Here is a 10724-nt window from a genome sequence, read left to right as displayed (position 1 = left end):
TTGCGACAGATTCAAATCAAAGGACGACAGTACGATTATGCTACTTTTGCAAAGGAGAACTGTAAACGACTCAACAAACACACAAAAACATCTACAGTTATTTTGTACAAAGGAGGCAGAATAACAGCAAGGAAAAGGGGTTTCAAACAGACATATACTGATCACAGGCAGCAAAATTCAAGAATAGAACTGGAAAGAATGAACCACAAAAACCACAACTGCACAGAGCTAGTCTGATCAGCGCACCTGTAACACAGAGAATCTGAAATGCAGCGCAGGTTGTCCACTCGGGAAGTGCGCTGAAGTTCAGAATTTCTGAACAGTACTTGCGCTAGGCTAGAAACGAGACTCTGTTCGGGTTTTGGATCACATTTTGCAGTTCAGTTCTTGGGTTTTGGCCGAGCAAAAAGCAATCAGTAATGCAAAAATCAGGGGTAGATCTAAGGAGGATCTAAGAGCTATCACAAGGGCAATCAGATAGTTTGTGAATCAGTTGTTTAAATCATAAACAGATCCAGTAGATGGATTGAAGTAGCAGTTGTCTACTTTGTATTTGTTATGGCAAATGCAGTTCGAATGCTACTTGTAAGTTTATGAAACAAACAACATAGAATGATAAACAAACAAACTAATTAGCTCCCCAGTATGGTCGCCATTTTGTTACAGGGGAAAGTGTCTATTTAGAACTGCTCTATCCCACTAAGGTGTGACAGCTGCCTTAGAAACAAACAGAGAAAAGCTACTTTTGTTTTTCCTTTATGGATTATAGATAGAGAGGAACATAAATACCAACCTCTGTCTTGCGCCAATCTCCTGATTTGATCCCTCTCTTCTTTGATAGTCCTCAGCTACCTGCTCCCTTGCACGCCCAGCTTCACAAAGTACCTGTAAGATCATAGAAGCATAGCACTATACAAAGACATGGATCTATAATCATAAACAATCTAGGGTCAGATGTAAATTGACCATACAAATGTAACAAGCATCAATGACACAAAAGCATGGAGGAAAACTCAAATAGCTTTTATTGATAAACAAGAAAAGAGCCAAGAGGAGTTACAACTGGTTGTTCTGACCCAGCATCAACCTCCCAGCAAAGAAGCCCCTCTTCACCTCAAACAAAGCTTAGATCACCCAAAAATCTGATGTTTGTCTCATGAAACCAACAACAATTCCTTACAATATGCAAAATTCCAGCCTCTGGATCTCTGGGATGAGGGATCCATATATAGATATCTGTAAGGGGGATGAGTCAGCTTGTGATTTGATTAGTGTCTTCTCTCTGATAGTTCTTGCTTCCACTTGGAGACTGATGGCCTCTTACTCATCCTTGGTCGAATTCAGTGAGGCAAGTGTCACAGGAGAAGATTCTGGAAGCTTCCATTGCCTCTCCACCTCGCGAAATGACACTGCCATTTGTCATTTCTTGCCCATCGCACCCCACAGAAGGGACTTTTGAAATGCAATGCACCCTCACAATGTATTTGGGTGAGATGCAACGCACTTAGCCAGTGGAGCAACTGCAATGATCTTGTTTTGACCAATTCTGAGCAGTTTCTCATGGAGAACTTCTGGGAGAAGCTGTAATCTGTTGACCTTGTTCCTTTAGTGGTTAGAACAACACTTTTAGGGACTTAGGAGCCCTTGGTTTATGGACATTTCATGCTTTGGGGTTGTAGGGCCCAAAAATTTCTATAATAATTACCCTTAGGCCAACAGCCAAGTTGAATCCATGAACAAAGTCTTGGTCACAATGCTTCAGTGTACTATTGGGATGCACAAGTCAAATTGGCATCTCATGCTCTTTTCATCTATGTGGGCCTACCGAACCTCAACCAAAGATGCAACTTGTTTCACACCATTCTAGCTGGTCTATGGTCTGGAAGCAACATTGTCGATCAAATGCGAGATTCCTTCACTCATGTTAGTTGTTGAACTCCTCCCCGAAACGTCACCTCAAGAGGAATTCCTCTTATATTTAGAACGACTGCATGAGACTAGCCATATCGCCGCCTTAGACATCGAAGCACAAAAGAAACGGGTCAAATCCTATTTTGACCAGTTGGTCTCCCCTCGTGCGTTCTCTGAGGGTGATTTGGTCTTACTATACAACCAAGCTATCAATAAGCTGGGGGCAGGCAAGTTTGAACCCATGTGGCATAGGCCCTACATTGTGAACCGTGTTTTGAAGAAAGGAGCCTATGAGCTTATTGATTATGAAGGAAATACTCTCGATAAGCCCCAAAATGGGCTGTACCTCAAGAATTACTATGCTTAGTTCATCTTGCCTGGTTATTTATGTACATTAGTGTGTCATTCATTTTTGTCCAGTGTGGTTTTGTGTGGTAGTTTTCAAACAACTTTCCTGTTTACTATGTTTTGCAGATTTCTGTGACTCCCCACATTGGTTTCGCTGATGGTGCTTGCCGTAGTACCCGGAACCTATCATCCACAACATGGGCTATTTATAACCCTAGCGGTGAGTTGATTGACCTTCAAGATATTTGTTTAGGTCGCACAACTAAAAACATTGCTGAATATAGTGCGGTCATCGAACTATTGTCAGAAGCCATTGCTCTTGACATTAGAGAGTTGGTTGTCAACCTGGATTCACAACTTGTCATCTTTCAATTCAATGGGCAATATTCCATCAGAAACCCTCCAATCTTGATAATGTATCTCCATATCCATTTATTGGAAAGACATTTAGATTACATTAGATATCATCATATTCCTAGATGCATGAATACATTGATAGATGCATTAGCTAATCATGTGCTAGATAAGCATTTACGAAACATGTGAAAAGATAAAACAAACCATTTGTACCATACTAGACAAGAAAATACAACATATATATATATATATATATATATATATGCTTGTCAAAAATAATATCGGCAGCTTGCAAGTCTCATATATCTACGGCACGTAGGCCTCAAAAAATGTAAATGCTAGACCTAGGAGCTAATCATCATGGTGATCATGGTAGCATGATACATCTCATTCAACATGAGTCAGAAATCAGTGGATTCGATCTGAGACTCCCACCGTGTGTCTCTGGTATTGACGAGGAATGTCTCCTACCCGAGCATACTTCGGGATGCCACAAGTCAACCCCTCAAGGTTCCCCGCAATCTCCTCTATGTTGTCACTCCCTTCCTAATAAGGAGCAACAACATCAATAGGATAGGGGATGCGGTTGGCTATTGGGGACATCCCAGTAGGCCACTCTGGTCCAACGTCTGCATTAACAAGGGAAATGTTATAAGCACATATATACCAAAAAACAATTAAAAAATCTAAAAATTAAAAAGTTGAATTTTTACCTTCATCGTTGAAATCCTCTCCATCTGGTAAGGTCATATCTGGATATCCATGAAATTCAGTGCCATGTATGGCCAGTCCTCCACGACAATTTTCTATCGTCGTAGCCATGAAAAGAATGCAGGTTTGTATGACATATGCTAACCCCCAGTGATCTTGGGCATCAAACGACTCCAGCGAGCCGTCCATGGATCGCGTGGGATAGGAGGATCTACCTCAGTCAACTAATACTGGAACAGCGGTACCTGATCCAAGAAGAAGGTCACAAGTACCAATCCGAAGCAAAATTTCTTCAGATTCCCCACCTTGGCTTTGGACAATTCACTCTTGATGTTGATATTCATGGCCTCAGCCCAGTTGAAGATTGTAGGAGCTGTACAGTGGATAGTATAAAGGAACTTTGACTTGTTGGTCTCATGTTCTGCTTAGGACCCCGCCACTCTGTTGATGGTCAACAAAAGCACTCTCAGTGTGAGATCCTGAACACTAGAAATCTCTATCTTCCCACTTTTGGATTTTAGGGCCTCGGGGAAGTGTCAGCAAGTAAAGAAGATATGCTTTCCCCAATTGGTCGTGACCCATACAAGTTCACTGGTTCCCCTCGGCAGCACAGTCTAGTGATGATGTATATATTTGAAGTTTCCAACTCTAGCTCTTGGTCACCAATGAAAAATATCTCCTGATTAATGTCCAAAAGACTAATCAAGACCAAAGAAACTCAGGTTGGGCCCGCATACTTGGTGTGAGAAAGAATTTTATGAGCCCACAAGCCCTCAAAGCTTCCAGGAAATTTAGGTCATTCATTGCCTGGGTGTAAACATCCTCATGTTCTCGTTCTTTGCAGTCCACCATTTTCAGCGATTCTTTCTTGCAAAAGCCATTAATTTGAGTCAACAATCATGGTTGGCCCATAAAATTTGAGTTTAAATGGTGATTTTTTGAGGAAATAAGGTTTTTCCAAATTCACGGCACTGACGCACCTATTTTAAAAAAAATTGTGCCAAACGGTGTGGTTGACTTTGTTAATCACCCTCGGTTGGTACAATTCCATGCCCGGAAGTCACCCCGACTGAGGGCAAAAAAGTTTTTCAAAAACCCCCTCAAAAAACTAAAAAAATGGTTAAAAACTTAAATAAAGGACATGAAAATGAAGCTCAGGGCTTTGGCTTTTACCTATAACTGCCAGCTCATCGATTGACCTCCCGGATCTCCCGAAATATGCTTTAGAACAATTAGGGAAAAAGTGAGTAAAACGTTTTAACAACGAGGTAAAATGGTAAGTGGTAAAAATATATTTACTTTTCTCCTTTTTATTCATTTTTCATGAAAATATCTAGTTTTTGTAAATATTTTAACCTAATTTTCCTCAAGAACTAGATAATATACTTTACCTTTTTGCGCAACGATAGGTGATGGATGTTCGACGATGGTGACGAGTCATGTTTCATCTCTTTTCTCAATTTCTTAAGATTATATGAGAAGATTTCCGAGTCTTTTTCCCTTTTGATTCGTAAAAAGAAAATAAAATGGGGGGTATGCTTTCAAGTTCTTTTCCGACCCTTTAAAACCGAAAAGATAGTCGAGCCCTTGTCGTTTATAACTCGTTAACAGATGCGAAACGTCATGCGCATAGTACAATATTATCCATTTTTCGGGCTGGGAGGCACTATTTATGAAAAAGGTACTCCTTGACTGAAATAGTCAAGCGGTTCTCTCAAGTATCATTTTCTACCTTTTTAGGCTTGAGAGACACAAACATATGAAAACGGACCATGTGGAGTTTTCTTTTACGTTTCTTTTCAAACTCTCTAAACATGAAAAAGATACCGAGTTACACCTTTGTCAGACTCATTAAACTTACTAGGCAGGATTCGTCCGAAGGATGAACTTATAGTGCAACCATATTCTATCCCTTTCAAGCTTGTGATTAAAAAATAATTGGGGTACCTGCTAGGAATGGTGGGGGAAACCTTGGAAAGCTATCAATTTTGTCGGCAGCTCACTCTTGAACATGACACTTTCTGCTTCGTGTCAGGTTAGGATATCCTCCTTTGTATCATTGACCTTCCTGGGTTGGGCCGTTCATTTTTTCCTTCGATTTGATCTCTGCCACGTCATCATGACCATCCATTCTATGGATCCAAAAGCTGCCAAACTTCCAATATGTGTCGCCGATATGTTCAAGAGTTGTCCTTTCGTAGTTACATTTGCCTCTGGTTCTCTGTATCATTGAAAAGCATTTTTCATCCTTTCATCTCATGTCGATGATGTGGGAAACATTATTTCCCTCCTTCGACATGATCATTTCCCATCGACTTCAACTAATTATTCTAGAAGTTTATCGAGGGACTCCTTTCTAGTACCTTAGATCTTGCATGCCCTAATGGCAAGTTCTTCGCACTTGATGACAAGTTCACATCATTGGCTTTCGATCAAGTGATTTCACGGGTGTTCGACTTCAGTTCCTCTATTCACATTCCATGAATTGTGTTGATAGTACCTTGAGGACCATTATCATTATTGGTGGTTTCTCTTGTGCTTGTTAATAGTTTACATCATTGACTGGTAATCAAGCGACTTTCTATCATGTTCGGCACCAACACATCTATTCACATGTTAGAATTTGTACTTTGATCGGGTCGTGTCAGAGCGCAAGACCTTGGGCTCAAATTACAAAAGTCTAGGTTGAGAAGTGATGTGACATGATTATGTTGATATGCATGTATATTTCAGATGGATGGCTACCACCATACCATGAGTTGTCATATGTGATCCTTCTCATTATTGGATGGCTGCGACCATACCTTGGTTTCATTATGATCCTCTTTGATGGATGGATACATCCATACCTGGATCCATTTACATCACAATTCTATAGATGGTTGTGTCCATGCCATGCTTCATGTATCATTTAATGGAGTTCTCAATTATGTATATGTATCTGTACTTTCTTGCAAGTTTTCTGACGGCAGACTACAGTTCCTCACACTGATTCAAAAAGAATTTCATTCCTCACTATAGTTCAGCCTTCATGCTTTAGAGGGCATCTGTTACACAACATTTTGTCACTTTCCCTATACTCCTCCTTCCTTGATCTTGGAGGACCTCTAAAGTGAACCCTACGTGCTTCCCCTTCATGAAAAAACTCCCATTATGTCCCTCTTCATAAGTAGATCAATTCCCTTTTGCACCATTTCCCTTGAAACTTTTGTTTTTCCCAGTTTACAAGACCAGCGCTAATGGCCTTTATCTCCCCCATGCCGATGTGTAGAGATTAGCACTATCCCTAGTGCCAACCGGAGTGACTGAGATGTGTTCCAGTCACGCAGGTCCTTTTATGGAACGTTTTTTAAATTAGGAGCTGAAGCTTCCAGGTCTAGAAGCTTCGTAACAAAAGTCCAGTAAATGGTTTGGCCAGATGCGGTCGAGGATGTTAGTTTGGGATCCTTTCCCCTATAATGATGGAACTACCTCAAGGGATAAGACCTTCTCCCATGAGAAGAGGATCCATCTCCCATCCATTCGTCCTATATAAACCTCCCTTCTTCCCAAGAACAAACTAGTCTTAGTGTTAGTGTTGAAGTGTTAATGTTGGTGTGCTAGTGCTATTTTAGTTTGGAGTAAACAGAAAGATATTAATAATTGTAGATATCTAGTTGTGTGAGGGAGAAGTGCATTTTAGTTTGGAGAGAAGCCTAAAGGGAAGAGTCTTAAAACTATTGTTGATTGAGGCCATCATGGAATGCTAACAAAAGTGTGTGGGAACCTAGTCTTGTCAGAGGAGAACCACAACGTCAAAACAATGGTTGTAATCTCTCTTTGGTATCAATATATATGCAACTATCAATCGATTTTCTACATGTTTTGTCATCTTACATATTCATGGATTAATATTTCTTGACTTTTTAAGTAGGTTGAATTACAATTTGTCTATTATCACAGTTGTTGTTTGCTGTTGTTTACTTGTTTTAGCTGCTTGAAGAAGGAAGAGAGAGATAGCTAAAGCAATCAAGAAAGGACATCATCAAACGGGATAAGCCTACTAAGAGGTAGCCTATCTTAATTGGTTCTAACCTAAGGAAATCTTCCATAGAATGTATATTTTGTGGCTAGACCCATCATCGAGCTAGAGGAATTTGTTTGCGTCTGCACTTATAATTTTACTTCACCATAGTCACCAACTTGAAATTTGTGATCAATACGATGTTTGTCATGACTTGCCTTGTAGCTGCTCTAAATCTTTTCCAGTTGTTCCTGCACTGTGTGATGTATCAACTGAATTTTCTCTATGAACTTCCTTGCCTTATTGATGTCATTGTGACCATCGATGGTGACATATTTCTCAAAGATGAAGTCCAATGGCGATCTTGGCAAGTAGCCAAAACATGCCTCAAATGGCGATGTGTTTGTGGAAAAATTCTTTGCCCTGTTGTTTGCATGTTGTATGTAATGAAACTGTTCATCCCACAACTTGGGATGTTTGCTACAATATCCTCTAAGAAGATGAATGACTATTCTGTTTGCCACCTCGGTTTGTCATTCTGTTTGTGGATAAAAGGTTGTACTCTTCTTCAACTTTGTGTCCATCATGTTCCCCAAATTTGACCAAAAATTCCCAACAAACCGAGAATCTCAATCACTTACAATCAAAGTAGGAAGACCAAAATGAACCCAAATGTTTTGGAAGAAAAGTTGAGCTGTTTGTTTAGTTGTAATTTTCGTTTTACATGGTGATAGTATACACATTTTTCTGAACTTGTCTACAACAACATACAAGTAATCATGACCTTTCCTTGACAATGGAAGACCTCCTACAAAATCATTGAGAAACTCTCCCATGGACGTGAAGGTACTGGAAGTGGAGTGTACAATCCTAGTTTCCTATTACTATGCTTACTTATTGCACACAACTAACATCCTCTTAATAATAAAACGAGATACATTATCAAACATGTGTGGCCAATAACAATACCTTTGGAGATTTACTACTGTCTTGCTTACACCAATGTGTCCAACAATTAATGAAGTGCGAACCTCCCTTATGATACTATTTCTTTCTCTCTTTGGAATACATAACTTTCCCAAGTGATACAACAAACTGTTATGTACATGGTAATCCAACTCAATTTGGTTTCCTTGACTCAAGCTTGTATACACCACTTGAAAGTCATTATCATATGTATATTTCTCAATGTAACTTTCATGCAAAACAAAATTATTCTTGAGTAAAATAGTTGAATTTATAATAGGCCTAGAAAGCATATCAGCTACCATATTGTAGATTCCCTTTTGTACTTGATAATCAAATGAAACTGTTGTAGAAAACCCATCCATTTGAAGTGTCATGACTGCTACAACTTTGACTGTGACTATAAGTATTGCAGTGGTTGATGGTCAGTATGGATAATGGTCTCCTTCTCCATTAAGTAGTGTTTCCATTTTTTGACACTTTGTACCAATGCATAAAGTTCTTTGTCATAAGTGGGATAGCTAGTCACAGCTCCATTAAAAATTTCATAATGAAATGAAATGGGCTTACCATGTTGCATAAGAACTGCTCCCATGGCATAATCACTAGCATTCATTTGAATCTCAAATGGCTATCTAAGATCCAGAAGAGCCAAAACTGGTGCTAAATTGATATTTTGCTTCAAAGAATCAAATGCTTTCTATTGTACATCTCCCCAATGGAAGATTTTTTGACACTATTCAATGCATGTAATGGAGCTGCAATGGAAGAAAAATTAGCAATAATTTCCTCCAATATTGTGTTGCCCCTAAAAAGTTTCTTACCTCTATAACTATATTGGGCTTGGGCCAATTCAGAATGACCTCAACCTTAGAGGGGTCTATCTCCAACTCATCTCCTCCAATAATGTGTCCCAAATACACTAAAGAAGTCTTGCCAAATTCACAGTTTGAAATCTTTAAAACCAATTGTTCTCTTCTCAAGACATCAGGTACTTTGTTTACATGCATTACATGTTCATCTCTAGATTTTTTGAATATGAGACTATCATTTAAGTAAAAAATGACAAATTCATCTAGAAATGGTCTTAATACATCATTCATAACTCTCATGAAAGTAGTTGGAGCATTTGTAAGACCAAAAGGCATAAGAAGCCACTCAAAAAAATCCTTGTTTAGTTTTAAATGTGGTTTTTCAAATGTCCTCTTCAGCTATCTAACTTGATGATAACCACTTTGTAAGTCTAACTTAGTGAAATACTTTGCATACCTCAACTGATCAAGAAAATCATTAATTATTTGGAGTGGATAATGATTCTTTACCATGATCAAGTCTTGTCCTTCTCTGGCACCAAGACAATAGGTGAACCACGTGGAGAAGTAGATGGGCATATGATACCTTTGTTCACCAATTATTGAATTTTGTTCTTGATTTCCATGCTCTCCATAATCGACATGTGTTACATGCAAATTTTTGGAAGTGGAACATCCTGTTGTAGTTGTATCTCATGTGCAATTCTCGTCTTGGGAGGTAACCCCTTTGGTTCCTAAAACATCTCACCATGATTTCTTACCACATCAAACAAATCAGATTTCAATTTGTCATCACAACCTTCAAAAGATTCATAATCAATATCATTCCTTTTCTTGATCATGAGAAGCACAAAATGTTTACTTGCATTTACAAGTCTCTTCATCTACCCTGCATTAACCAAAGAAATGTTTAGCTTTTTGAGATGGGCTCTCACAATGTACTCCACCCCAAGAGAAATAAGTATTTGTTCTCTTGGCAATAAAATACTCCCTTCATATCATATAAATAAGGACTACCCAAAATGATTACTGAGATGTCAAGTGGAACTACATCTAACTCAACTTCATCAATGAAATTTTCAGTAATGGCGAACTTGAATAAATATTTCCTTGTAAACTGTAAGTTTTCATTATTGGCTATCCAAAGCAATGGATATGGCTTATGATGAGTGTTGGGAACAGGTCTCCTGGGGTCAATTTTGGGGTTAAAAGCCCAATTTTTGGGGCAGAAAGCCCAATATATTTGTAGGAAAGAATGTAAAGTCTCCACATTTTGTGACTGCGGAGTGCAAAGATGTAAGCAGTCGAAAAGGGTTTTCCACCCATAGTTTATATAGTTGTGTCGGCTTGATGAGATCCACCCTTGGTCCGTGGACCATGGGATTGCATAAAAAGGCAGCTAAGTAATAAGTTTTGGTAGAATTCTAAGTAAGTTCATGGGTAGAATTCTAAGTAAGTTTTGGTAGGAAGACGCTCTGCAGTTGATTCCGTAGAGGCCTATGGTAGAAGTCCGCAACTGAGTGCGCAGACCCCTGCAGTTGTGTGCACAGGGTAGTTAGAGTTTGTACTAGAAATATGGATTATCAATAAAGAGAGATCTTATACAGTTATCTGTG

The sequence above is a fragment of the Pinus tabuliformis genome, chromosome 1_1, assembly GCF_031772625.1.
Source record: "Pinus tabuliformis cultivar Carrire ecotype Pingquan chromosome 1_1, CPIR1, whole genome shotgun sequence".
Taxonomy (NCBI): domain Eukaryota; kingdom Viridiplantae; phylum Streptophyta; class Pinopsida; order Pinales; family Pinaceae; genus Pinus; species Pinus tabuliformis.
This window is presented reverse-complemented; position numbering follows the sequence as displayed.